General features: G+C 42.8%; 1 protein-coding gene across 1 annotated transcript in view; it reads left to right on the top strand.

Moving 5' to 3' along the window:
• Positions 1 to 23,767, top strand: part of LOC147665173 (coiled-coil domain-containing protein 60-like) — a 199,563-nt gene that overhangs the window by 130,880 nt on the left and 44,916 nt on the right. The window lies entirely within an intron of this gene.

Raw genomic sequence — 23,767 nt, forward strand, 5'->3', positions numbered from 1 at the left:
GGAACGGATTTTCCGCTCATACTTACTTGTGAGTCCTTACAGCTTTGGCTTGCTGTTAGGCCCTATGAAAACTCTTGAAACCATATAGTGGCTCTCTATTCGCCACCGTGAAGTAGAAGCCTGGCACTTGTCACTCGCCAGCAGTGATGGAGTGAGGGTTGTACATCAGGATATCGATATTGATTCAGAAAATATCATCTAATATATATATTGTGCCCTAAATATCATTAAAAAAATATTGCTAAATTTGGTATACAGTTTCTATCATTAACACTGATGGTGCAATATCTTTGTAAACCATATTTAGGACACTGTTTTTGTCAGACGATTTTTAGACCACGAAATTCTGTTACTGTATCTATTGGGAAGATGCATCCCTACACCCAGCGGTCTCTTCATTATATTGTTCCCGCCTTTGAGGTACAGGAGGGGCAACAATCTGAGATGCAGCAGAGAAGAAAATGTTGATCGGTCTCTAGGCATTAAGTCAAACTTTAGGTGCAAGTCATTTGCAACGGGCGGGTGTCATGCGCATCTCCATACTTTCAGGATCTGGTCAAGTGTGAGCGTGGGATCTGAAATAATAATAATAATAAATAATACCAGAAATACAGTTCTCTGTCAGCACAGAAAATAGCAGAATTTATTGGAGACCAACAAACAATGCAAAGTACGTGTGGCACAGAGACAGACAGCAAAGATACTGAATGTCCAACAATGTGACATTTCTGACAGCTTTTATAGCCCCAAACCGGAAAGGATGCAGCATCTTAACATACGTAGTACAAATTAAGCATAGTTCATTTGACCAATTAGCAAAGGCCTAGACTTTGCTATACCATTTAAGGTCCGAAATATACTGTTGCTGACCACGTGACCCAAGTAGGCAGCTTCTGGGACTTTCCACTGTAATGTAAGATATCAGTTTCAGTACTTTTCCAGTTAATAATTGCAACATAATGGCAATGACCAGAAATATTGCGAATTGTGATATGCTGAAACGTTTGTGTCTAAGCGAGCATCTTCCTTTATCACATATCTGTCTTGAGCAAGCCTTGCATTACTAAAGCCGTTTCTCTGAAGCCAAGGAAAAGTACAAACATCTGGGGCAGTGATTTTCATGTCAACTTAACAGGGTCTAGTAGCTTCCAGCATTTGGTATCACAAAAGAAAGATGGCTTCTACATTGCCCCATCTGATACCAAATCACTAATTTCTAATGTCTGACCACCATCTCCTCTCCTTCATCATCAGGATTGGTGTGATGTTTGTAAGCTCTGTGACATTTGTTTGGGCCTACATTGTGCACAGCACGATATAAAGGCTGTGCAGCTTGCTGGACAAGCATGGATCATTATGCAGAGGATTATTAACACTGTTATTATTACAATAATCACCTCCAATATCCATGATTCCCAGTTTCCTAACCATACCATTAGCTGTTCCCACCTCCTTCCAGTATGCATGATGTGTGCTTCATCCTTTGTCTGTTATGTTTGGTATTGCCTTGTCTATATTGCGGCTGTTGTAAGGTATCCAGGAACAATACCTGGTGTATGGCATGACATACTCCACCTTCCTTCGCCAGGATGATGTCTAATGCAACCCTGTTCTGTATTACTACTGCTCTCATGGCAGTGAGTTTTTCAGTGATATTTCCCAAAGCTGCTACGGTCGAATCTGCAAGATCTTCAATCATCCTTGCTAACTGGTGTATCCATATGAAGGTATATACTACCCCTGCACCAGGCACTATGGCCCCTTACCCTGTCAGCAGGTCTTCCTGCCATTCTGGTGTCCTCCTAACCCTTTCTGTCCGGTGCTCTTGGTGCTCAACCTGTACTAAGTCAGTGAAGTGTGTAATTCAAAGCACGATGGAGGCAAGGTAGCAACTACCATACCATCAGAGGGGCAAAGAGAAGTATGCCCATTGGCCACAGACAAAGAACAGTCCTTTGAAACCCACTAGTCCAGGTGAAGATAGCTGATCATTCTTCCTAATCCGTGATAGCTTAGTTGTGTGTGTGCAGTTACTCTCACCAACGAAAATTGATAGTGTTACTGAATATTCTCCTTCTGAAATTCTTACGGCTTTATCATTCCTTTCCTAGCATTCCCTTAACCCTTGTTCACCCTTGGCTAATTCTGCAATGCTACACCCTAAACTTCATTTCTTCCATTCTCCCCTTCCCTTCACTGCTTGTGATATTGTGCATGTTTGCTTCAGGGGGCGCACCAGCACAGCTGGCCTTTTAGGGGCCATCCATTGCTCATTCTGAATGCATGACGGTGCTATGAGCTGTTGTCTTACCTTACATCCTGGGATTTTTTACTCAGCCCTTTTGTCCCAACCATCCCTGTCTTTCCACTCCTCATTCCTAGCAGTCCTGTCAAATGTATTGATCATTGCCTGATCTCTTTTTGTTGGTTGCATGTTCATGCATGTCACCCTCTGTGTCTAAGGCCTTGCAGTTGCTGGTCCTACTACTATCCCCTTCATAGAAACTCCAACAATTATGAACATGATGAACATGTTGTGCTGTCTGAAGAGCATATCGTGCATTAGGCACACCCCACATATTTAGAGACAGGTAGGACATTGTTGCTCAAGCTGCTTTCTGTGTTTGTTGGTTGATGTGTGCAAACATAACATCCCAATATGTTCATAATGCGTAAATACATTTTTAACATTTCAACTTATTTATTTCCTTGGTACTCTTCCCATAATTCCCGTTCCTTTTCTCCTTTAATTTCAACCTCCCCCAGAATGTCTTGTTCTGTCATATTAATTTTCCTTTCTTCATATGTTACATTTAAACCACTTCCATCCCCCACCTCGAAATTAAGGAACAGTATTTCCAGATCTTTTGCATATACTATTATCAGTGCAGTCACTATTATCCCTGGGACTGGCAATAGTATTGCCAGTAGCACTGATTGCCATTTCCTTTCCCCTCTTCTTGTTTTTGGCATAGTTCCTATTTTCCTACCTATTTCCAGTTCACTGTTCAGTTAACGTCTCTGATAAGACCAGATCAAATGTCTTCTATGGCGTAAATCACGCAATGTAAAATGTCAAGGCATGTGTCTGCGATATCTTGTGCTGATGCCTGATATCCAAAATTGAGGAATGAAATGTCTTGCAAAATCAGGTCTCTTAACCTTCTCAGTAGCTGGGTGCTTGGCACACTCAGCTTCAGTACTCCGTTTATCTCTATTCCAGGGGACATTGGTCTTATGTGAATTATTAGTTCTGACTCTTCCACTTTCACTTGTATAAATCGGAGTCTTCCAGATCTTATCATTGGCATTTGTGATCAGATGAGTCTATTTATGTTTTGGGCGTGTTCTTGATAGCTTTGTCTTCGGTATCTACCTAACAGGGTCTGCACCACTACGGATGTGATGATGCAGATGCCAGTAACACTAACTAGCAGGGTCTGCTCTTCTAATGGTATTGGCGCAGACGCCAGCAACACTTGTAGAGAGACGTTGGAGCCTTTGTTGTGTACCGTCAGAGGTTACTAACACATAACAGCTGGCACTTTTGAAGAAAACATGTGTCTTTGGAAGGATGATACCCGGAAGCCTGGGCTGTTGTGCGCAGCAGGGGACTGCCTCTGGTATGTTGTGTCTTCTGTTGGATGCCTGGCCTGCAGTGAGCAGGTAACTGCCTCTTATCTCTTGTCAGTCTTTTCTTGCCTCTTGGAGCGAAGGTTGTACCTGCCAAGTGCCTCAGATGCCTCGGATGGTGCTGGTGGAGCTTGCTCTTTGTTTCCCTGCCCTGGTGCTTTCTTGGTGTGGGAGCTGTGAAGCCAGGATGTTAGCCTTTCGCACTTCACGGCAGTAGCTGTTGTCAGCAGGATCTTGTGGGGGGACTTTCCACCTTTGCTGGAGGCAGTGTCGTCTGGTGTGGGCTTTTACCCAACTCCAATCATGAGGCTACAGGTCATGTGGCGGTGGAGTTGCTGCTTCTGAAAGAGCCTGCCGAACCTGGCCATTAAGATAATATATTGTCTCTGTTAATTTCTTGCAATAGCACAAAAGCAGATCATCTACTTTTGACAGTGAGGCAGTGGACATGTGGCCTGCAATGTTCATGTTGCGACCAAACACTATTTCATGGGGGCTGAGTTTTGTTACGCTGTCTGACGTGCTTCTCTTTGCCAACAGGGCTAGGGGTAGTGCATCCACCCATGAAAGTTCAGTTGATGCACAAATCTTTCCAATTTTATTTTTCAACACCCCATTCTTTCTCTCCACAGCACCCACTGCAGGTGGGTGATAGGCACAGTGTAGTTTCTGTGTGACCCTAAGCCCCTTGCATACTCCCCCTATTACATGGGAAATGAACGCAGGTCCATTGTCGGAGCTCAGGAGGGCTGGAATTCCGAAACTCGGGATAGGTTCTTTCAGAAGGCATTTAGCAACAGTATGTGCATCACAGTTCTTTGGTGGATAGGCCTTGGTCCACTTGCTGAACAGGCACACAATTACCAACACTAGTTTGTACTTCTGAGTGGGGGGCATGTCAATGAAGTCTAGTTGGAGACTTTCGAAGTGTCAGTGGGGTGGTGGTAAATGACCAGGTGCAGTTGGAATACCCTTCCCAGTATTATACTGTGCACAAACAGTGCATTGCCTACAAAGTCTTTCTGCTATTTGACAAAACTTGCAGCTGTACCAACATTGGGAAAATAATCTGATCATGCCATCTCGGCCCACATGTGAAGGACCATGGAAGAGGCCTGCCATGGAGGGAAGCATTGATGGAGGCAGGCATATTTTTCCATTTGGCCCTGTCCATAACCCCTCCTTTGTTTTCATACACTCTCCTTTTGCCCACTCCTCCTTTTCATGTTTCTCAACCCTTTCCTGAATGTGTATCGGGTCAAAATGTAATGAATCATTGCTAGTATCCTTGTCTTAGTTGTGGCTTATGATCTGTATCATTGCTAGCTGGCAGCCTGTCAGCGTTATTCCCCATCAATGAATGCCTTGCCTTTTGATACGTAGTCTTTTAACAAAGTGTGTGCTGCACATTTTATGATGGCTAATTTCGATGGCAGCAAAGCTTGGAGAAGGTCACTGATCAATTGTGCGTGTTGTATTTGTTGTCCTGCTGATGTGAGGAATCCCCTCATTGACCACAGATGGCCGAAGTCATGGACCACCCCGAAGGCATACTGGCTGTCTGTGTATATGTTTGCTCTTTTTCCTCTAGCCAATGTGCATGCCCTTGTCAGTGACATGAGCTCGGCCGCCTGTGTGCTTTTGGCAGCCATCAGACTTCCCCCTTCCAGTAGTTTATTAGCGGTGCCCACTGCATAGGAGGCCTGCAGCCCCCTTTGTCGTCCCTCAGACATGACTCATCTACAAACAAATCCCCCTCAGCATCTGGCAGTGGCTCTACATGAGCTTGGAGGGCAGGAAAATGGAGCATGAAGCAAGAGCTGTCTGTATGGATTTTGACATGGCAGTTGGATCTCCAGTTGATTGAGTGTTTGGCTTTTTAACTAGACGGAGGTAAAGTCTTGACTGCAGTTGGGCTGTTGCAGTTTGTGAGTCTAGTGGGTTGGCAGGTGGGACTGGTAGCCTCTGAGTATCGAGTTGACCTCCAGGCACCAATGTTGTGTCCGTTTTGAGGCCGCTAGTTGTCTGGCCACTTGCCCAGCAGTTGTCTGGCCAGTGTCAAACAAATGTAGGGCTAAATGAGATGTGAGCTGTCTGGTGCTGGGCCTGGTTGGGCTCTGGGTTTCTCCTCCAGTTGCTGATGCTTTGTAACCCTTGCCGATGATGGCAGACCTGCTGTGGGGCAAAATCAGAAGCAATTTCTTGTAAGCTGCAATTTCAGCAGATGAAGCACCTGCAGAGGTTTAGTTGTAGCTCATTGTGGCGTGGCTTTTCCCCCTTATGTGGTCTCAGAGGTCAACGGCTGTAATGTCAATATAGTGTATGGATACAGTGGCTTAGTGAAGGGAGCTCCTGGACCACATGGGTAGAAGTGGGCCCATGGTGAGGCAGTAGTTTAAAGGCCAAGAGTGGTGTTATATTAAGGGCAGTGGTGTTAGTTGCCTGTTGCAGGATCATGTTGGTGGGTATGGATGAAAGTAGAAATAGAGAAGCATTGTCATGGTATATTGAGGTAGCTTTGGGCTGATTTGGTGTTTGGCTGGGGACATACCTGGAAAGAGCCATATTGAACTTTCAGTAAGTTTGCACATAACACTATGCCGTGCAATGGCACGGCAAGCAAAGTTAATAAGATTACACCCATGCGGCTTAAATCTATGCAGACATTCTGGTCAAAATTGCAAATAGTTTGATATTTCATTCTGTGAGAAGGGGATGGAATTTGACCTACCGAAACTCTTTAGAATACCTGGCTATCCTAATGACAAGTAATTTCTTTGGATGCCAGTAGCATTCTTAGTACTTTAATATTTTGACATGATGTCAGTTTGTTGTGGTGTTATTAAATCTCAGTCAATAATATTGTGTTTTATATTAGTAGACCCTGATATTCACTAGGTTATACCTAATATACCACATTTCCCCCTTGATATCTGGTAAATCCGCCAGCCTTATGGTTGTCTTCCCCCAAACATTTTGCCTTTCTTCCTCCATTTTACTGACCCTGTTTTAATTGGTCATAGGACACTGGGCATTTTACAACTGCTAACTAGTGATAAGTGCTTGTGCTCTCTTCTCTAAAAATATTAGATTGGCTTATAACCAATTGGCATATTTAATTTACTTCTACATCCTTAGAAAAGTGGTATTACATATACTGGGGCCTGTAAATGAAATGCTACTGTGGGCCTGCAGCACTGATTGTGCCTACCTCTTAAGTAGCCCTTTTAACACGTTTCAGGCCTGCTAATGCAGAGCCTGTGTGTACCGTTTTAATCAGCCATTTTGACCTGGCAAAATAAACAATTGCTAGGCCTAAACCATTCTGTTTAATAAATATAAATCAACCCTAAGGTAGGCCCTGGACAGCACAGAGGACAGAGTATGTTATAGTTTTTGGATCTTTAACGCGCACAGCTACTCATGAGTGTCCCGGCGCAACATCTTAAGGGGAGCAAGGAGCCTAGCAAACAAAATGCCAGTGAAAGTGCGCTCCAAGCAGCTACAGCCCTCCGTGCCAGAGAACTGCCACCAAGCCTCTGGTACTTAAATCGAGGAACCAGTGTAAACTGGTGGGATGCCGATCACAACTGTCTTGATGGCACATAGAAGGTGAACCGCTTTTGCAGATAGGATGGTCCAAAACCATGCAGAGTGCAATGGGCTAGGACCAGCGATTCAAACTTCACCCGTTCAGTGACAGGGAGCCAGTGAAGGGAACACAGGTGATGACACACGCTATATCTGGTGGAGATGCCCAGATGAAGTCTAGCTGCCGTATTCTGGACCACCTGAAGCTTTTTTATCAGGTATCCAGGAATGCCGCTGTAGAGCACATTGGCATAATCCACCCAAAACAGGATGAAAGCAAAGGTGACCGTCTTGCTGCATGGGGCAGGAGAGGAAAGAACTTTCTTAAAGTCTTGTGGAGACCGAAAAAATTGCCCGCCAACTTCTTGATTTGAAATGAGAATTAGAGGCTCTCGTCAAACCAGAACCCCAAGTTCTTGGCCTGCTTCCCTACAGAGGTGGGCAGGGGGAACTCCAGAGGCCAGAGAGCGTCTTTGAAATTGAGAGGGAATTTTCCAATCAGGAGAATCTCTGACTTCTCCTCGTTACATTTCAATTGTGCAGTGCTAACCATTTAAAAATGGAGGAAAGACTGTGATGAACCAAGGATACAGAATTGTTGTCATTGTCACAAGTAAAGAGCAACTGGGTGTCATCGGCGTAGATGATCACCTTAGCTCCCAGGCTCTCGGCCAGATAAACCAAGAGTGTCACATAAATGTTAAATAAAGGGGGCTTAATGAGGACCCCCGAGGGACTCCCATAGTTGCAGACTGTAGAGTAGAAGAGAATGGAGGCATCCAAATCTGCTGGGCCCGACCCTCAAGAAAGGACCTAAGCCAGTTCCAGGCAGTACCCGACACACCTATCCTGGCAAGTCGCAAGAGGAAAAGAGAGTGTGGGACCGTGTCGAACTCTGCCCAGAGGTCAAGCAAAATCAATGCTGACCTCTCGCCGGCATCCAAACACGCCCGGATGGCCTCTACGACTTCCACCAGCACCGATTCAGTGCTGTGAGCGGCTCGGAACCCTGACGGAATGCAACAGACCTTCTCTCAACGAACTCAGTAAATTATTTGATGACAACCTTCTCACACACCTTGTTTAGACCAGGTAATAGAGAGATTGGCCTGTAGTTCCCAGGGCTGCGGGGGTCTAATGATGGCTTTTTTATAAGTGGCAAAATCTTGGCCTGTTTCCAGGATGCTGGAACACTGGCCGTACGGAGGGACAAATTAATAATGTTATTCACCTCCGACTTAATCGTCTCAGCTGCTGCTACTAGCCAGACTGTAAACTCTTCAGAATTTTAAGCGAGTCTGCCAAATCCACCTGCATAAAAGCATCTGGATGATATTTGGCGCCCACCTGTGGAGGCGATACTGTTGCATTGATCTCACTGTCACCGGGTAAAAAGGCCGCCTGGATCATGCAGATTTTCTCCATGAAAAAAGTGGAAAGAGTATCGCACCAGGCGACTGACAATGGAGAGGCACTAGCTTGGGCTGAAGGCGACGTAAAGCTCTGAACAATCGTAAACACTTCCTTAGCGTTGTTTTTAGCAGAGTCGATACGGGTAGCATAGAATTCCCTTTTAGCTAGAGCTATGGCCTCATAATAAACTTTTTGCTTAGTTCTGAGCTTCAGCTTGGCTGCGAGGCAGTAGTTCCTGCGGCGCCAAGCTCGCTCTAGGGTTTTACGTTCTTGTTTTAGTTCTGGACTGTACCTCTGTTTAGTATAATGTACTTAAAAAGTTAGATATGTATTTTTAAGTTTTACATGTCCTAAAAACGAATTTAGGAGTTTTTCACTACTGCAAGGACTATCTCTCCTATACGATAACATTGGGGTTGCCTTATTACATTTTATAAATGTAATTTCCAAAACAGAAGAGGTTACTAGTTCATGTTTGGTGTCTTTGGAATTGAGCTGAAGAGCCCTCTTTAGTGGTGAATTCGGATTTTTGATCACAATTTTCAAAAATGCCACTTTTAGAAAGTTGATACAAATAAACAGTGGTCCACTCGGGGGAGCAACCACAAGAAATGATTGACTCAATTTGTATTGACTCTATATGAGTAAGCACAGGTGAGGGACAAATAAATGATTATTTGCAACAACTGCTTCAGAAGAAAATGACGAGATACCATCAGATATAGACTCTTCAACAATTTTTTTGATTTCAGTTGAAATTAGTAGAAAACACAGTAATTTCTGCACGTCTTACATAAATACTTAAAACAGATCAATAAGTGCTCAAGTTTCCATAGAGCTTGGGGTAGGAGTTGTGCTCAAGGAAGGTGCTTGTGAAGGTGTAAAAAGGAAAGGAGCAAATGCTTTTCTTAGTTAGATTTCTTCATTCAAAAGCCTGTCAAATACATAAATATGGCTTGAGCTACATCCCCCATCTAGGGCACAGCTGTTTATTCACAATTTCCCACATATGGATTAAAAAATATCTTATTCCAGGCTTGTTTTAATCAGGCGTTGACGTTTCAACACGACCCAATGGAAGGTTCCACTTAATGCCTTAAACACGGCTCTTCATCAGGACTAGAGAGGAGCGTGACCTATGGGAAGGGGGCTGTAGTATAAACTTAAATCTAACTTCAAGTCTGTCTCGAAGAACAAAACTCATAATGCCCTCACCTGGATGCGGGCATCAACCACTTATGACAACGAATCCCGAAAGTGTGCAAAAAAATAGACCGGAGGATTCTGTCTTCTTAGGTGATTGAGATCCATCTGAGGCATAATTATATACCATCACTTATGTGTGGAAAGACGGAAAGGATCAAAACCTAAGGCTCCTGTGAATTTTGACAATATTTGAAAAGTCGGTTCCCCACCTGGATGTCAGTCATCTAAGGTTACTCAAAGGGAAACCAATCCGAAGATGTTCCACAAAAGGTCAAATTGACGGCTGCCAGACTCAGTGGATATATCTCCACCTAGGAAGTTGAGAGAGGGCAAATGAACACTTATGTACCCACTCCTAGGATAGGGAATTAAACAAACAACTCACTTGTAAGGCTCGCCTTATTGTGAAAAAATAGGCACAACGGCTCCAAATAGTTAAGCTTGATAATTCAATTATAGAGGGACCTAAGAGAGGATAGAGTTCTCTGTTGGAAGGGCTATCCGATTAAGAGTTCAGTGGATCAGCACATATGTCCCAGAGCAGCACTACTTTACATCCAAACAGCAGCTTCTTGCGGCCGGCAGCGAATGCCCCAGTGCGAGGGCCTAAAGATGTAGTCTTCCCGAGCGTCAGCCTGCACGTTCCCATTGACGTGAAATGGGGATGATCGAACAGAGAAGGCTCCATCTCCCCATGAAGGCCCCGTAATGGCCATACATAGGCAGTTATTAGTGATCATAGAGTCTATATTTAATTGTTCTGGTAACCAATTAAAGCCTCAGGTCATATTCAATAAGTGAATAATTAATGCATAATATGTCCGCAATTTATACTCAGTATGAGAATCAAAGAATAGAGAATAGTAAGTGTGCTCACATTACATGAAAGAGCAAAAATATTTTGATTAACAGTTTGAATATATCCACTTTAAGGGTTACATGGAAAGGCACCACGAGTTACATATGTAGACAGTTACAATCGTATTACAAGGAAGACCTTGTTTAAGTTAATTATATCGAGGTGGGTGAAAACCCTTCTCAAGCAACAACCACAAACCTTGTCAGGGTGAACCACAAAAGTCACTAAATGAACCTCTGCTTTTCATCTAGTCACTTGGCACAAAAACAGTCAGACTTCACTTAGAGGCACTTTGTATAGTATTTATGCAGCACACAAAAAAGTAATAAAGTGAAAACACAACACAAGAAAAATCCTAATTTAGAAAAATAGCACACATTCTAATAAATAATATGGCACCAAACAAATGAAATTTAATCACTAGAACCAGAGTTATGAATTTCTAAAGCTTTAACTGAAAAATAGCTCCTAAAAGATTGTAGCACCAACCTTGTGTATCTGGGTGCATGAGATCTGTGCCAAGTCAGAAGTGGATTGAAGGTCAGATACACAACGCTAATTGGGCCTGGTCTTGGCTTACCTTCAGACTAAGAAGAAATTCTGCCTGAAGGTCAAGGAGAAGGTAGAGTTCACTGGGAGAAGGCAGTAGCCTGTGGCCAAGGAGGAGTCGACGTTAGGGAGTTCTGGACAAAGTGCCTGTGAAGCCATTGATGATGGTAGAAAAAGCTCAGAGTGGGAGGAGGCAGATTTCCAGGCTGAGGAGGTCGTTGTTGAGGAGGAGCCTTCTTGCCTTCGAACCTGGTGACGATTTTTTACCTTCGGACTTAGACAACTTCTTGGAAGTATGCATTCTCTAGCGGGACAAGGCTACCAGCCACAGCTGTAGAGGGTTCCATGAGACTAGATACTGTCACACATAACAGGATATGCTGCTGCGGATAAGACTGTAGAGGGAATTTCTATGAAGTCAGTCAATTGGCAATGCACCTTGGATGGATTGACTGATAAAGAGGTCCCGATCTTCTACCGGTTCTTCTGACACTTTTTGGTGAAAATGTGTTTAAGTCCCAACGTTTAGGGTTCAGCCAAAGACGCACTTCTAACACTCATCCAAGGGTCCAGGACTGGAGGAACACCACCACCTGGGGGGGTCGGGGGGCTAGGGCTCCCTCCATCATAGGCCAGGTGTAGGATTCAAGGTCTCTGGACCTTGTTATGTCCCTGTAGTTCACTCAGGAGGCCAGCCAACTATCCATTAGTGTCACTCTGGTAGTCCTGGGTTTAAGCAGCAGTGCAGTCCTCTGGTAGCAGTCGGGCAGTCTTCTGAGGGTCCAAGGCAATCTTTCTGAAGTCCTCCACAAGTTGAGGAGTGTACTAAAGAGTTGGTTTGAAGTTCCACTATAAGTGCATGGTCCTAGCCTTTGAAATGGGGAAATAGTCTAGGCTACCCAGACATCTGGCAGAGAAAGAAAGTTTCTTTCTTCCTCTGCCATGGCTACATGAAGTCTGGGGTGACAACACTTGCGTTAGGTTTCATTGTGTGTAGTGGGGGCAAGCCCTTTTGAAGTGCAAGTGGGGCAGAGAACACTTCCTTCCCACCCACTAGTCAGGAATACCCATCCTACCCACCACTAAACTCTTTTGCCTCACTGTCTAGGAGGAATACCCAAAGCCTAACAGCAGGGTCATATGGTCCATGGCACTGGCAGCATGCACTAAATGGTTAGGGCAAGAAAATGTCAACATTTTAAAGTGTGATTGTCAGAATTGTGACTTATAAGTCAACTTTACCATTAAAGAGGTTTTTAAATCACAATTAATTTGAGTCCAAACATGATATTTCTACCTATTTCCAATGAAACATTAGCACTTACTAAATGCAGTAAGGTAATCCAATGTTTTCCTGAGGTAGAGGTAGGCCTTACCCTAATGAAAAACAAATATAGGAGTTTTTCAGTTCCAGGACATGTAAAACTTAAAAACACGTCCTACCCTTTAAATACAATTCACCCTACCCTGCGGACTGTTTAGAACCTACCTTAGGGGTGACCGATATGTATTAAAAAGGAAGGTTTAGGCTTGGCAAAAGGTCTATTTTGCCAGGTTAACTTTCCAGTATAAAAATGCACTGCAGGCTGCAATGTCACGCCTGGGACATGTAAAAAGTACTACTCTAGTAGGTGGCACAATGAGTCCTGAAGGCCCACTAGAAGCATTTAATTTACAGGCCATGGGTGCATATAGACATATACTAGGAACTTATATCTAAATTCAAGTGTAGGCTAATGTTACCATGTTTTAGAGAGAGGGAGCACTGTAGGACTTGTTAGCAGTGGAATATGCAGTCGCTTAATGCCAACAAAAACGAATTTCAGAAAACAAGAAGGGTGAAAGCAAAAGGTTTGGGGGAAGAGCACACCAAGGATGTCTGGTCTCTAAGCAGTGGAATGCTATCCAATGTATGCATGTGATATTTATACTGTACAAACGGAGTCTATAGGTATCAGAGAACTATACACTGTCAAAAGGCATACCCAAAATATTATACAATGCAGCAATACCATACAATGCAATATTATACAACTGCTATAAGAACAAAACTATATGATGCTATTCAGTCTAATACAGCGCAATGTAGAACATTGTAATGCAATACGATATAGTACAGCAGTCCTAGTGCAATGCGTTCAATGGCATACTATTGGTAATGCCATTTCTATAACATCACGGCTGCTGTCTGCGACCTCAGCCTGTAGGATTGGTGTTCCCTGTGCACATCCGTCTCTCTATTAATACATTCTACCCATTCACCCAGCCATCCACCATTACACTGACTGTCATCCACACCCACTCACATGTTAATTATCCTTCAATTCTTCAATCCGTCACTCATTCATTCATCTACCCTGGTGTTAACACATTCTCACATTCCCCCACAATCTGACCCATTTACATGTCCACCCAGACAGTTTCGCCAATGAAGGATTCCCCTTTGCTTATAATATAGCAGGCCTTATGCCATTGCTTTTTAGGGGTGGGCTAGAGACCGCTTTAGCTGCCTTGTCTGCGTCGTACATCAAAGAAATTCATAACATTAAAAACATACATATTGACATACATAAAATGGTTTTGGGCCAGCTCACTTCCTCCATTTTATACTGGACATCCTGGTGTGGTATTCCACGAAACATTTTGCTACACTCCCTTACATTGTCAAACTTGTTTTTGTTGGAATTCGAACTCTGTGCACTTTACCCCTGTTAACCAGTTCTATAGTGCGCACATTTAATTTAATTATCAAGTCCCTAGTAAATGGTACTACCTATACTACCTATACCCAAGGACTTTAAATGAAATGCTAATGGTGGGCCCCAACACTCATGTGCCACTCGATAAAGTAGCACTGATTTTAAGACAAAACACTTAACTTTTGTAACTGTCTATGTGTTAAGAAAATCATTTGTCAAATGAAAATTCTTCCCTTCATGCAAAGTACGTTGGGCTATATTTAGAGTATGACTGATTAATGTGCCAGATGTCCCGACTGCCATATTTTCTGTACATTAAAGCCTGTGGCAGACAGGATATCCACCACATTTTGACACAGTAGCTCGTCCGACCAGCTCTAAATAATTTCCTGTCTCCTTGGTACCAAATTGTAAACAGTGAAATGAATGGCTTCATAATCTCTCTGTTTTAAAGACTCCTCCCATGTTGAAGCCAAAATATCGTCATTAGCACAAGGCTAGCAGAAGAAGCCTATTGTAGCGGATTTTTCTTCCCATCCCGCGCTCTACCATTACTGTCAATCACCAGCAATCCTCTTTTTCCATCTTCTTTAAGGATGCAAACTACCCCCTTCTACTCGCCCCAGCCTCCATATTTTGGCCTCACTTATCGATGACGCAGAAGAGTAATCTGACACCTGTTTTCAATTCCCTACAGCTCTGTCTGGCCTTGTCCCTGTGGCCCATTCCACTTACATTGCACTAGGAAAGGATGTTGTACAGTGCTCTTTTGCTTCACAATAGATTCAGGCTACTTAAATCCACATGCATGCAGACACCTTCCTGTGGACATAGGAACTGATTTTTGCTGAATTTTGACATCCTTAAAGTCTGTCAAATAAATAAAAAAATGTATTTATCCTATTTTAATTCCTAGTTTGTAGCTTGTTCTGCTCTTTTCTAAAAACCGATGCTTTGTGTAGGATGAGGTTTTAGTGCATTTTCACTTTGTTGCCTAGTGGACAACTGTGAGGTTGCCACAATTCCTTCTTGTCAACCTGTCGTCGAACCACTCAATTTGTCAAGTTACAAATTGTGCCCAGCACCATCACCAGTTGTATTTATAGTACTGTTTATCAACATTAAAGGCAGCATCAAGTTACTTCCAAGAAACTGCTTAGGACGTTCTGTGAAAGCAGAGAAACAAAACATGGTGCAATAACAGATGAAAAAATGAGACACATGCCAAGTCATAATAGCGACAAAACATTGGTGAGGTGGAAGCAGGAGAGACGGGTAGGAAAACAACATAACTAGTTGAATCCCACAAGAAGGAGGCAAAAGAGGAACATTTGGCATATCTAATGTTGTAGGGTCTAGGGAGGTAATGACCATTGAGTTGAGTACGCTTGTCTTCTGTTTTAGCTATTGCGTATTCTTAAACTGCGTACTGCTGACATGATAATCCAGGGAGACTCAGCTTTGGCCTTATAATGGGCAGAGATTTTGGATGTATTCTCCCGTTCTACCTTCCCGACTTTTAAGTCCCTCAGTCACTGTTATTTTTACTACAGTGTTATATGGATGGTCACCTCACCTTCAAAGAGAAGCCCTTGGTAAGCACATCCTCCTCCTCTCTCCTTAGTGCCTGGACTGCAGGTGTCCTTTCTGGTAAAATCAGCAAGAAGCTGTGTTCAAGATCTAGGGCAGATGATATTGCCATGGCCTATCCATCCGTCCAAAATTAATGGGGCCTACAGCTGCGATTTTATTTGCGTGTAGAATCCTCAGGAGTGAGTGAGATATCGCTGCTTTAAGGTTCTTTAATCCGTTGTTTGGGTGCATGCTTCAGGACTTGTAGTGCATTTCTTCTGCCGCTCACAATAACAGCCAACAGGTTGAAAGATGCTGTTCGAAAAGCGTAACGACGCAGCTCGCGTCTTAGTGTCATCAGAGTCCCTTTCACATCTGTCCCCAGGCAAAGGAGTCCAAGGGGACTGTGTAGACTTTGTCATAGGCTGGCAGAGTCTCCCACACACTTGCCTGCGAAGTGTACACAAAGCACTTTAGACTATATGTGTTGTTCCCATGTCCTCAGCATACCTGTTCAATCCGCCCTGTGCTCCAGGACATTTGCTGATGTACCTTGCTACCCACAACGTAGCTGTGGTCCAACTCTGTCATGTCATCCTATTTTAAGTTCAAAAGAATTTTATTGAAGATATTAGAAAAACATAACACAACAATAAAAATAGCATGCGATCAATGCATAGTATACATATAGTAACTGTGTAACCATGAGAACAAGTATGATTCAAAATTCTGAAAAAACAATATTTATACAGAATAAAGGGTCATCGTATAAAACAAAGTAAAAATATACAAAAATATTGAAGACACCAAAATACAAAATAAGATATCGTATGTGATAAGAAAGAAGAACAATGTCATGGAGGTTTAGCTACTTCTTGCTGTGAGGGAGACATATGTGAGGAGCGACCAGCACTAATATCAATAAATAGTGTGACAGGGGACCATAAGTGTAAACGTTTGGATGCCATGTGCAATGGGTATACAAAGGAAGTATCTAACCTGTGGTTGTAACAAACTGCATACCACCACGCCTGAAATGACAATTTAGTAAAGTCTTTCCAATTTTTGGTGACTTGCTGGAAGGCCACTGCCACCAGTAGGTCAATGATTTTCACTGTGGACTCACAATTGTCCCAAATAGAAGATAAACTACCGAGGAAGATATGTAGGGGGGCAAAAGGATGATTGGTGTTGAAGATAATATTTATCTGGGCCCATACCTTGGTCCAGAAATCACGGACAAGAGGGCACGTAAAGAGCATATGAAAGAGATTCGCTTGTGATGTGGAACAGGACCAGCAAGAGTCTGGGATGTGAGCATGTCTAGTATGGAGTGTAGATGGGGAGAGCAGGAGCCTATTGTAAATGTAAAAAAGTGTTTGTGTAGTATTAGCCGCCCTTGAGGATTTGCGAATCTTGAGCCAAATTTTCCCCCAAAAATGTATCGACCAGGAGGTTTCCAGATCAGTCTCCCACGCTCACTCTACTTTAGTCTTCTCTCTTGCAAGGGGGGAAATGTGTAAAGCCGTATATATAGCGGATGCTTTGGAAGCATTGAGTACCAAATTTCTAACCTTATCCATGTGTACAGACATGAGTGCTGGAGCTGGTTGATCGTGTGCGAATTTTAACCGGGCATTGTAGATGGCTTCCGATAAGAGTGAAAATTTGGATTTAAAAGAGAGAGGTAAAGAAAATAAAGAACTGGCCTTGTCGAATGATATGAATTGATCCTGATCATATAACTGATGAACCCATATTATACCTCGCTGTCTCCATGTTTTCCAGAAAACAGGCTTATCGTTAATCAAGATGTTTGTGTTATGCCATATGGGTGAATCATAAAAGGAAGTAAGAGTAATAGGTGGAATTATGCGTAAAGTATGTTTGATAATAGGAGTAGAGACGGACGGTGGCATGCGCGTGAAAGACAAAAATTCCTGAAACGAAAAGGGCGAAAGAAAAGATTTTTCAAGTAAAGCCCACTTGGGAAGATACGTATCAGATTCCGAGAGCCACTTCGATGCTTGGTGGAGAAGAAATGATTTATGATAATTACCAAGATCAGGAAAATTCACTCCTCCCTTAGTCTTTGAACGGATTAACTTTGATAAAGACATACGCGCTCTCCTGGTACTCCATAAAAAGGATGACAAGATAGAGTTAAGTTTCTTAAAATATCTGGAAGGAATAGCCAATGGAATGTTAGAGATTGTATACAGGACTATGGGCGAAAGCATCATCTTGATGGTATCCAGGCGGCCCCACCAAGATAGATAGAGTGGATGCCATTTTGCCGTCAAGGTTGACAATTTTTGGATGCAATTATCCATACAACGAGAAATTGTTTCTGAAATGGTCGGAGAAAAGTGTAAGCCTAGGTACTTGATATAGTGAGGACTCCAAGTGAAACCAGAGGAGGCAAAATCAGTGCTGAAGGTGAATTTGGTGAGGGGTAGGATTTCACATTTATCCTTATTTAGTTTATAGCCAGAAACAAAAGCAAAGGAGTGGACTTCAGCTAAAAAGGCGGGAAGGGAAACTTGTGGACAAGATAAAAACAGAAGGACATCATCAGCATATGCTGCCATCTTTACAGTATTATCCTGAAAAGTAAAACCATGTATATTAGTGTTTTGGCGAATACGTAATAGAAAGGGTTCTAATGCAAGATTAAAAAGGAAAGGAGAAAGTGGACACCCCTGTCTAACACCTCTATGTAGGGGGAAGTAGGAAGAAAGATCACCATTTGCTGCTACCGCTGCTCTGGGGTTGGAGTATAAGAAAGAGATTAGGGCAATGATCTTTGGGCCAAAACCAAACCAACGAAGGACACGAAAGAGGTAGGGCCATTCAACTCTATCGAAAGCTTTTTCAGCATCCAGTGCAATGGCTGCTAGAGGGTGCGAAGAGTATGAAGCCTTGGACAAGATATCAAAAAACAGACGGGTATTATCTGAAATAAGACGTCCTTTAACAAAACCAGATTGTTCTGCCCCTAGCAAATCAGGTAAGTACGATTCCAACCGCAAGGCTAAAGCTTTTGAAAAGATCTTATAGTCTATGTTAACTAGGGATATAGGGCGGTAATTCTTGCAGTGTTGAGGGTCTTTACCGTCTTTAGGAATAAGACAAATAAGGGCATCTGCAAACGAACCTGAAGAGTGACCAGAATGTGCAAAATCAGAGAAAAGAATACAAAGTTTAGGTAAGAGTATGCTTGAAAAATGAGTAAAGAACTCTACAGTGAAACCATCTGGGCCTGGAGCCTTGTCCTTCTTAAGTGTCTGCAAGGCCTTCAAGAGTTCCTTTTGTGAGACATCTAATTCCAGTGACGAAAAATCTAAAGTGGTTGGAGGAGTGTACTCTATGGAAGAAAGAAATTGGGTAATATCATGGTCACAAGAAGACGTTTCGGACGCGTAGAGTGATTTGTAAAAGTGAAAAAATTCAGTCAGGATTTCTTCGTCCTTAAACTTTAATTGAGCATCCCGACCAAAAATAGACTCGATATTAAGTTTATTTTGTTTAACCTTTAAGTAATTCGCTAATAATTTACCCGCCTTATTTTGGCCTCCGTAATATTTGGCACTAGCTTTAAGCAAAATATTGGAGGCATTGTTAGTGGAGTGCTGATTGAATTGGAATTTAGCTTTAAGGAGATCAGATAAACAATCTTTGGATTTGGAGGAATAATAGGAGTGTTCCAATGCCTTGATGTTAGCTAAAAGAGCATGAGTAGTTTGTCGCGACTTTCGACGTTTATTAGAGACATATCTGATAATGAAATCCCTAGCTGAAGCTTTGAAAGTATCCCAAACTACAGGAAAAGATACATTGTCTGTGTGATTAAAGAGGAAGAATTCATGGAAGAAAGAAGTAAAAGATGATGTGAACACTGGATCTAAGAGTAAAGAATTATTGAAACGCCATTTACGATTTGGTTTGGGTGTATTCAGGACGTCAAGGTGCATAGAGACTGGTGCATGGTCGGATATTAGTATGGAACCTATTTCTGCCTTCAGGAGTGATTGAGCCACATTATGAGAAATGAAAAAATAGTCTAATCTAGATTGGGTGTGGTGTAATGGGGAGAAAAAAGAATATTCTCTCACCGTAGGATTTGCAAGTCGCCAAGCATCTATCAGCTTGTGTTGTTTCATTATTCGTGTGAAAAGTTTATGAGATCTGTGGGGAGTGAAAGAAGAAGAGGACTGACGGTCAAGGAAGGGGTCAAAGACTTCATTACAGTCACCTGCAAGAATAAAATTATCATCATAATATTGTGTAATAATTGTAGCCAAAGATGACCAAAAGGAGGGGTCAGCTGTTGTAGGCGCATATATATTCAGTAGGGAAAGCGGGACATCATCTACCAAAAATTTGACAAACACCCATCTACCCTCGGGATCATAGGAATGGGAAAGTATCTTAATGGGAAGGGTTTTACGGATAAGTATAAGAACACCATTCCGTTTACCATCCCCTGGAGAAAAGAACACCTCCTGAACCCAACTCCTCCTCAACTTTACAGATTCCTCAGACGTTAGATGAGACTCCTGTAGACATGCAATGTCTGCATCTAACCTAGTTAAGTGAGTAAGAACTCTTTGTCTCTTGATGGGTGAATGTAAACCTCTAACATTCCATGAAACAAATCTTAAAGGCATATAAGAAAACTATAGTACATTGCTGCATGCATAGATATACCATATTTTAAACAAGAAGAACCATTTTTAACTGATAACCAAGAAAATGTGAAAAAAGATAAGGCGAAGAAAGGAAAGAAAAGAAAGAGGAAGAAAGTATAATACCTGAACAGGATGTGAGATGACATAGGAAAAGGAGAGAAAATGGTGAAGAAGTAGAGAATTGAGAAGAAGAGGAGCCAAGGTAGAGAGAGAAATAGAAAAGAAAAGAAGAACAAAAAATGGGAAGAGAGAAAGGATAAAAAAATGAGAAACTTACAACAAATCCAAGACATACGAGGGATGGGAGGATGGAAGGCCACAATGAATGATGACGCGCCCAGGACTCATAAGGAAGGACGGAGAAGAGGACACACAATCAGTGGGCAATAAGAACACGGGGAGAAGGATGAGGGATGTTGAGGTAATCTGTGGAGAGAAGAATAGATAAATGAATAGATAAAAATAAATATATGTGTACATATAAAAACAAACAAAAAATATACAACAGACAGATACATACAGTACTCAATAAACAGTATACTAAAGAAAAATTATTAAGTGAGTTGAAACTCAAAGCATCATGTACAATTTATAGCCAGAATGCTAACTTGAAAAGAGAAGAGACTTGCAGGAGAGCAATACAGATGGAAATAATCATTTGGAATGGGATGTGAAAGCCGTTTCCATTGGTTGGGATTGGAATGAATACAGGAAACTTTTGAGCTGCAAGGGATCCTCATAGGTATTGGTTTTGTTATTTATGGTGACCTTAAAGAGGCAAGGATGAAACAACCCGTAGCGTGCCCCTATAGAGCGCAGCTGAGGTCGTAATGACAAGAATTCCTTGCGACGATCCGCTGTTGACTTGGCATAATCCTGTGTGAAAAACAAAGAGTTACCAGACCAGGTGATTCTATTTAGTGCTCTAGCCGCAGAGAGGACCCGCATTAAGTCAGTGTACTCCAGAAAGTATATTATCACACCTCTTGGCCGACTGCTAGAAGACAATGAAGATGTGGGAGACCTGGAACCCAGGCGATGAGCCCTCTGGATATTGAGATTGGTACCTTCTGGAAGCTTGAGAATTTGCGGAAGAAATGATTTAAAGAAGGTGATGGGATCAGAACCTTCTGTTTGCTCAGGCAGACCGTAAACACGTAGGTTATTCCTTCTACCCCTATTTTCCAATTGTTCCACTTGCCTGTGAAGCAGTAGTACTTGGGAAGACAAAGACTCCATTTTGGATGCAGAAGAGGAAAGAGTGTCCACAGTGCGTTCCAAAGTAATCACGCGCTCTTCCATATTTGACCATTTATCAGTGAGGGTCTGACTCGTTGAGTTGGTCTCCTCAATAAACGGTCTTAGAGCTCGAATCTCTTCCAGCAACAAGTCCATAGTGACTGAAGAGTTTTGTTTGGTAGGCGACGGAGGATCTTTTTTCAATCTCTTAGAGGGCGATTTAGTAGTGTTGGCAGAAGCAGCGGGTGTTGAAGCTGCGGACATTGTTGAAGATTTAGAAGAGGTACTGGCAGAGTCCTGCATTGCTAGGCACTGGTAACGTGAACTGGTCTGAAGCATAAACTCACGCAATGGGGGTTTGATTTGAGATAAGGTCTTTAACTGTTTACCCATATAGAAGTTATACAACCGTAAGGTTTAACAAAACACAATTGAGAGTAAACAGCATAAAACATAGAATACCATCTACGTAAGAAAAAGCACTAAAATGTCATAAAAAATCTAAACAGCATTACTAAGATCTCAGAAACTTACAAATACACAACCAAGTGACATGAGATTCAACATAAATAGTCATGTAATGTAGTAATGAAAGAAGAAGCCCCTTCAAACTAATAAAGAGCAACTGAGGGGTGAGTATACAATGAATTTGGAAAGTTTATATGACACATACGTAGAAAGCAGCATCCAATAAACCGCTTTGTGGCATAAAAGTGCATATCAGCAAACACCATGAGGAGAAAACTGTTGTTGAAGCCAGTCTCAGTCACATAAGAACATTAGTGCAGCAAGAATGGTGTCAAACAGCATGAATGCAGAGCTTCGTGATCAATTGGGCATTCCAGAGCGCAGGTTGGCGTGAAGACATCAATTGGAGGCACTGGAATGCCGCATGAGAGAAAACTCCGTCAGCGACTGAAGGAAAGTGATGTATTCCCTCGTTATGCGTGCACCGCACCTCATTCAATATGCGGAAAGCGTGAAACAAGCTGCAAGCTGCCAAAGGAAACGGAGGGCTTAAAAAGTGATGCGAGGGCAAATGGAACGGGCCACACACCTCAATATCGTCGTTTTTACAGCCGGAGCACCAAGCAAGAGGTCGCGTTAAAATCCGCAATCACGTCAGTGATAGGCACAAGATGGCGGGCGCGGTGCTTAGGATGCCGCGTCAGCGCTCCATAGAGGCATAAAGACATTTGCAAACCTCCATGAAGACGGAAAACAGCCCCCTTCCATCGACGACAGGCTCATGAACCGGTGTCTGCACTTCAGAAGCAGTGTCGCAGCCACAGTCACTGCATAGCCCCGTCCTCAGCCCCGTCCGTTCCGGAGAGTCACGGAGCTGCGGCCATCTCCATCGGGCGCAAGCCACGCCCCCCATGTCATCCTATTTTAGAGTGAAATTGAACACAACAACCATAGATGATGTGCAGAAAGCATATAAGTTTACACATAAATGTCTACAAATTCAGGACATACACATTTGCTTTTAGTTGAGAAGGCTTTGTTTGTTTCCATGAGTGGGTGGGAGCTTCAGTTTGAATCTTTCACTTCCCTGCTACTGGCACCTTGAATATATATGCAGGAGAGTGGCGGCTTAGGCTGGGAAACGTCATCATCTGTCAGTATGTCCATATATAAACCCCTTCCCAAGCCCATCTAGTGACACAATTTGTGTAATTGATCGTGCCTGCTACCACGAGCTGCAACAATCTCGCCTGCCATTGATGAGGTATGCTGCTGTCGCTGTCACAAACTCTGCCGCTGATGCGGCCTTCCACTATTCCTGCCACAGCTTCTTTCATCGATAGGGCATTCAACTATAACTGACATGACCTCTTTAATTGATGTCGCTTACCACCATTGCTGCAGCGGTCTCGGCCGTTGACTGAGTCGGCCACCATCACTGTCCCAACATTTGTCTGTGATGGGGCTTTCCACTTTTGCTGCTACAGCTTTTTTGTTCATTAGATCTGCCACCATCTCTGCCACAGCCTTTGCCATTGATTTGTCCTGCCACCATAGCTGGCACTGCCTCCTCTGTTGATGGGTCTGGCTGGTCCTTCCACGGTTGCTGCCACAGCCACTTTCGTTTATGATGAAAATGACTTGGTCATACAGAGTTACTAATCATCCTTCTTTAGGTTGCAGTCCCTTTTCCATAATGAGAGGCAGGATTCCCTTTTCAAATGAGAATCCTAGTTGGATGAACAGAAGTAAGTGTGTTCATTCTGATTGGGATAACATTAAACAACCTATTGAAACATCTCAATCTAAGAATAAGGCTTATTTTGACATGAAGCATGGTAGTAAAC

Source organism: Lissotriton vulgaris, unplaced genomic scaffold (assembly GCF_964263255.1).
Source record: "Lissotriton vulgaris unplaced genomic scaffold, aLisVul1.2 SCAFFOLD_3117, whole genome shotgun sequence".
Taxonomy (NCBI): domain Eukaryota; kingdom Metazoa; phylum Chordata; class Amphibia; order Caudata; family Salamandridae; genus Lissotriton; species Lissotriton vulgaris.